Here is a 7343-nt window from a genome sequence, read left to right as displayed (position 1 = left end):
GTACTGACCTACGTGACGATCCCAAAGCCAGGGTACGGTGGCTATTTACCCCAGGTTTGAGACATTAAAGGTGGTTCCACACGACACATAAAACTAAATGCACATCGCAAGACAATTGAATTATAATTTTATAACTGTTTATTACAAATCTAAAGAAAAATAAAAGGAAAGAAAGAATAATATTCAAATTATAAGTGTGACAACATGTATCAAATATCAAAATATCAAAAATGATGGTGATGCATGATGGTGATGATGCAAATAATATTCTACAGGTTGGGGCCCCTTACCTTACGTAATAAGAAGACATGCAATGAATGGTGAATGATGATGAAGGTGAAGATGATATTCTTGACCACATTATCTACGTCTTTCGGTATTATTATATCTATAGGAGTCCAAACATGTTCACAGTTCACTTTTTCTGTCACAAGTTCTTTCAATTGTTAATTTCACTTTATTTTAAGTCCAGGTTGGAAATGTTTTTTTATTTAAATTGTTTTCCCGATAAATAGGGAACCAAAATGTTTTTCAAGATAATAAACAAATGTTACTGGTATCACATCTGGTTTATAGCCGGGGCTAACCGACTCTATTCTGTATAGAAAGAGATACATGATTAATAAAATAATCCTATATTCACACTTAATCATGTGCCATACTTATTCATAAGTGAGACTTATCTTAGCACATCATTTCAATCTAGAGAGATTGACGATTACTCTTAATTATCTCAAAATTAATATTTCAATATTTATTTACGACAGAGATTAAATAAGTGTAGATAACTTTTTATTCTTTAATCAATCTTTACATCTGTTATCCTTAAACTTCAAGCACGATATTAAAATATCCTAATATTTGTATTCTGAAGGAAATACACAATAATAGTACACATGGAAATTCACTGCTGATGATCTTACATCATAAATCTCATAAAACATTATAGCATAAACTATCATTAAAATCACAATTAATTAATGGAAACACACCATTAATAGAGCCGTCAAATAACGAAATTTCACTGGCGGTTAATATACAAAGTTAATATTAATTTCCAAGCCAAGTGAATTTCTGCAAAATGGAATGACTTTTGTGAGTCTCAGAGAGGACCTAGCATGTCTCTGCTCTGTTCAGGCTATGGTGATGGACTGACTAAAATTGGTAAAACTCTCTTCTATATAATAAAACTTCGTCTACCCAACCCATGGTCATAGACAATAAATTAACGTAACTCAGGATCAGTCAAGACATTCTATTATTTAGTCAATTCTCAAAAGTGTCAGGTTTCCACCAAAGTCCGATAACGAACTACCCGGTTTCCGGGACTTTTAAGAAAACTTTCTTATACAATAGTTACGGGACTAAAGAAACTTTTTTACTCAATAGTCACGGGACTAGTCTCCCTGCCACGCTATCTCTCTATCCCCCAAAACGGCCCCCCTCTATCCTAATGTCATTAAGGTGACTATTTAATATTCATCAACGGTGTTTTTCCAACAAAAGAAATCAAACAAAAAAAAAAAAAAAAACAACACTGAATACTTAAGGCGAAATAACCGGACACGCAAAGGTAACATAACAGGAAACAAGCATCATTGCTCACCTAGCACGGGCAACAAGCGTTTTGTGACAGGGTGGATAAATGGATGAATAGATAAGGCAGATATGCAGATAGACGTTAGATAGTTCACGTTTCTCGTCCAACACATTTTGTAACACATATTAGCACCCTTAGAAAATTCGTCACTATGCTTTGCTAAGTACACATTTACAGCTGAGTCGAATTTGGTTGATTAAAATTCTGAAAATTCAGAAGAAGAAACCCCATTCGAATTGGGTAATGTGTGTAAAGTACAAAGTTTTCAGTAATTTCAAACGGACACTTATAATTGAAGGATTCTAGTAATATTAATTTATTTATTGTAAATTGTAAAGATTCATTGGGTTTTATATAGAGAATCCGTCTGCTCTGGCAATTTCACTGAGAATGACCCATAAATAAAGCCAAACACGGACATAAACCTTTCTTTAAAAAATATAGCATTGTGGAGAACATTGTGCTTATTTGAGTCAATAAAAAACTGATACGGCGCACAACTCTACTGAAAGATTTGAAAATTAGAAATGTATTTTTTACAGATAGATAAACAAATAACTTGATTTCCTTTTATAATTTAAAGTCAGTTTGAAAGTTAGTTGAGTCAAACAGATATCATAAAATACATACCGACGACACTAACACTCTCAAAAACAACCAATCTGGACACTGTAAAAAGTTGTCAGTTTGGCGTTTTTACGCAAATCGTTGCATTCGAAATAATGTATTCACTTAATTACTTTACGAATTCAGATCTACACTAAGTTTTCATCAGTTTTCATATATTTATGACATCAAGTATTATTATTGTCCCTATGATGCTTTCAGTGTGATGGTTTCGGGTGGATAATACCCAGGTTTAATTTCTTTGGTAATAAATTAAAAAAATAATAATAATAATCAAAAAAATCGAAATTTAGAACCAGAAAAAAGAAGTTGCTTTGAAGGTAAAATATAAGATTTTAGAAAGACCTTATTAAATGTAATGAACAGTCAGGTGGCTCCGTAGTGCAGTGGATAAGCAGTCAGACTCAACCTTGAAAGTACTGGGTTCAATCCAATTGTGGACATTTTTTTTAAAAAGTTGAGAAAGACATCATTTTTGTTGTTATAGTTACTGGACATATATTTAAAACCTTAAATTAATCTATTATTATTATTATTATTATTATTATTATTATTATTATCATTATTATTATTATTATTATTATTATTATTATTATTATTATTATTATTATTATTATTATTAAGATTTTAAAACAACATCGGTACCATTCAATGTGTTATCGTCGTGCATTTATATGTAAACGTCGATTGTTATCATTTTATAATATTTCATCATTATCATCAGTTTTTTCGTTTACCGCGTTTTTGTCATTTTATTGGGGGTTTTTTCTTCTTCTTTTGTTGTTGTTTTTCAAAAACTTCCTGTCCCATCATTGTTTATGTCTATTTACTTTATCTACGCCATTCACACTACACATCTCTCATTCGTCCTTAGTGTCTTATTCGTCGTGTTTTGTTGATAAAGGGGAAATCAGAAACGCCCACAGTATGTCTTCGTCTATTAAATTGAGGCTTACAATTCAACACCGTTCAAAATGGCGTGTTGTCGAATTGCTTGAAGTTGAATGAGTTGTTTTAAGAAGGAAAGAACAGGAGGGATGATTAAACATTTTTTGTGACTGAGAATTGAGATTTTCAACGTTTCAACTTTTCCTTCAAGTCTGAAACTTGACAAGATCGTGTTTTGTTTTGTTTTTGTTACCCCAATCCAATCCATTAAAGTTTCCCCGTCCGTAACTCTCTGACTTGATCATTCGTTCACATCTTGAAATCAATAAAGCTCTAGGCTTGTAGGCTACTTCTGCAAATACAGAACGAACCCAACAAAGCATTTGCAGTTCGACTGCATATAACTGAAATGAAACGAACGCTATGTACTATGTACGTTTCGCAGTACTAGTACTACTGCGAATAAGAAATGCTTATTTCCAAACCTACACCTTCACTTCGTGGATACTGTGACGAACGATTTTCTTTCACTGCGTGTTTCTTTATCATTCGTCATCGTCTCGTTCAAAACCACTTCAAACCTAGTGGACGAGACATATATTTGACTAACACCTCCAGTTTAAATACTCAAACATGGACAGTCTTTTTCCAATAAAGCTCTAAAAATTTTCTAACGGAAATTTTGGTTGTTAGGTGGTAAACCTTTCCATTGTATAACAGAACACTCACTTTCAGCTTAAGGCTTATTTACCTGTTCAAATTGTCTGCCCATTGTATCCATGCCCCTGCTAATTACCTTTTCCAAACAAGACTCCAACGTGCGTAGGCCCTGAGGTCCTTGTGTCGTTCAAGAGTAGCTAAAATTACAATTAAGGTCTAGCTCTCCGGTAATTATCCGTTATTCTTTCTTACCAAAGCATCTGGATATCATTGGCTAGCTAAAACAGGAACATTCTTCTGATTGGCTATTCCCATAATTCAGACGCGCTTTTTCATTTCACAAAATCAAATTCATCTCTGAATTTAATCACACACACGCTAAGAAGCCCAAGAGAGAAGAGCTATCCCTCCATTTTCAAACTTGTAAAAAACTTCTCGGCTGGAGGTAAAATGAATTATTGGTTAACATTCAAAGTGGAACGAGATATTACTGTGAATGCAATTTAATCTATCTATTATTAATATTATAGTTTGTGTATATATTTTAATTGTGCTATTCCATGGATGTTCGTAAGTTGGTATACCTGTACAAAACTATATATATATATATATATATATATATATATATATATATATATATATATATATGTATGTATGTATGTATCTTATACTATAGTTAACATTTGCTTATGATCTATGCTATTATTTCATTTATATTCAAAATGTATATTGCTTGAATGTCTGTACCCTACCGCCAATCGCCGGCCACACATCATAACCTCAATTATAATTAATAATACCAGGGACACAACCCTGTTAAATTCTCATCATGTAAGATAGCTCGACTGTCAGTTGATGTTTAATATATATATATATACTAACTACCATTATCATGGAGTTACTGCTTCTCCTTGCCTTTGTCGGCAAATAAAGGCTATTATGATGTGTCGCTCAAGGACGATTCGGTGGCGAAAGACAAACTCGATTGGCTCTAAGACCTTGTTGTTTTAACTCTTAAATGGAGGTCCTGGTCCTTTTCCGTGTCCTTGGAGCACCCAGTCGTGCCGAATCCCAGCATCCCAGTCCGTGATCAAGGGTAAACCCCTGATGTCAGCCTCTAAACACAACACACTGTTGTGAAGTCCAGAAAACTCTGCAAGCAGGCGCTAACCCTGGAACTAGCTGATACATTTGCCTCAGTCAAGCAAGCCGGCGGGGTAAAGATAAGCCAAACGGGCTTATACCATTTTCAAATGTATTTGCCACAGACACAAATGATTATATCAAAATAAATAGATAAATAATTAATAAATTAGATCCACTCAATTAGAGCTATTCTTCCTGATATCAAATAAATACTTATTCTTTCTATCTTTTCCTGTAACAATATAATTAAACTTTATGTATAGAATTGTTATTATTGCATTTGGGCGTTACTATTGTCTTGACTCACTTGTTATTAATACAATTAAGTTATAAGGGATCTCAAGGCAATTCTTGATCTCCCCTAGATTAAACCTGAGCCGTTTGTGGTATAGGTTGAGTGGTGCAGCTGGTAACGAGAGCCATAGCGCGCATACTAGTTCGAATCCAGACCATTGAGCTATCGGTTGGACTCGATCCCACAAAAATAACACATAACCCGCCACAGATACTGTTTACGACCATGGACTACAACAGATAATCGATGAACTCACGAAGGGAAAAAATACGCTAGACTTAGTTCTTACCAACTCACCACAACTAAGACCAAGGGTGGAAATCACTCCAGGCCTCTCAGACCATGATATTCCATAATGCGAGTTTAGCCTCAATACAACAAAAAAGGCTCAACCTATTCGAGAAATTCCCCTCTACGCCAAGGCAAAAATGGGAAAACTTAAGAAATTCTGCATAAAATATCAGCTGCAATATTCTCACCAATGAATATAAGTCCACAACCAAAGACCTGTCGTGCGACTTCAAAAACGCATTACTGGAAGCCGTCAAGGAGTTCATACCTCACAAGATCACCAAATCAAGACCAGCATGCCATGGATAACATCAAATTTAAAAAGAATGATCGCAAAGAAGAATCGCCTGTACAGAAGATGAAAAAGTAAGTCTGGTGACGAAAAACTAACAGAAATTCGCATCCTGAAGCAGACAATACAGCGCGAAAGGAGACGTAGTTACTGGTCTCACCTCAACGGTATCTTTAGCGATGAAAATGAAAATAAATCACAAAATAATAAAAGATTTTGGTCATATATAGAAAAAAGCAACAATCTAATAATGTTGGCAAAGCACCATTAAAAAAGGAAGGACATCTCCTTTCAGACCCCAAAGAGCAGGCAGAGATCCTTAACAAACAGTTCCAATCTGTCTTCAGTGAGGGAAAAGAATTTTCAAATGCAGAGTTTCTTAACAAGACATCAACGAAGACCACCAACACTCCTATAATGAATGACATTACCATCGCAGAAGAAGGAGTAATGAAACTACTACTTAAACTTAACCCCCACAAAGCCAGTGGTCCTGACAACCTATTCCCCTGCATCTTAAAAGAATTAGCTCCAGAACTTGCCCCAGGCATCACAGCCATCTTCAAGTCCTCCTTGGCTTCCGGTTTAATACCATCAGATTGGAGAAATGCCAAAGTAACACCCGTTTTTAAGAAAGGAGATTATTACGAACCGGTAAATTATAGGCCCATCTCCTTGACATGCATCATCTGCAAACTAATGGAGCACATCATCGTCAGCAACATCATGAACCACTTTGAACAACACAATGTACTAACCGAATACCAACACGGTTTCAGACATTTGCGATCTTGCGAGACCCAACTGCTGGAATTTACGGAAGAGCGACAACCAATCTGGAGAAGGGACTCCATACAGACGTCCTTATCATGGACTTTGCCAAAGCCTTTGACAGTGTGAATCACAGCCTACTTATGCACACGATCCGTCGTTACAGCATACAGGGCACAACCCAAACATGGATTAATAACTTCCTATATGACCGCCAGCAAACTGTTATTGTTAACGGATGTCGCTCGACTGAAGTACCTGTTAGATCGGGTGTCCCTCAGAGATCTGTCTTAGGACCCTGTCTATTCTTGGCATACATTAATGACCTGCCACGTAATCTAACCACAACAGCCAGATTCTTTGCAGAAGATACTGTAGTCTACAGCACTGACAATGACAAACTGCAAGCGGATCTGCGTCAACTAGAAATATGGGAAGAAAGTTGGGATATGAAGTTCCACCCAACGAAGTGCGAATCAATGCCCATAACAAGATCAAAAACACCCAAGATAACCGAATACCACTTACATGGACATACATTGGAGACAGTGAATGTTGCAAAATATCTTGGTATTAGCATGAAAAAAGCCCTAACATGGGATGAGCATAATATTAACAAGATCACAAGTAAGGAAAACAAAACACTGGGATTTTAAAGGCGTAACCTAAAAATTAGCTCCTCGAAAATCAAGGAAAAGGCATACAAAACATTTGTAAGACCTGTTCTGGAATATGCTTCCACTGTTGGGGATCCCCACGCCCATAAATAAGTC

This window comes from Berghia stephanieae, chromosome 15, assembly GCF_034508935.2.
Source record: "Berghia stephanieae isolate SIO BIC M18660-M18661 chromosome 15, UCSD_Bste_1.3, whole genome shotgun sequence".
Lineage (NCBI taxonomy): Eukaryota > Metazoa > Mollusca > Gastropoda > Nudibranchia > Aeolidiidae > Berghia > Berghia stephanieae.
Note: the sequence above shows the minus strand (reverse complement) of the source record.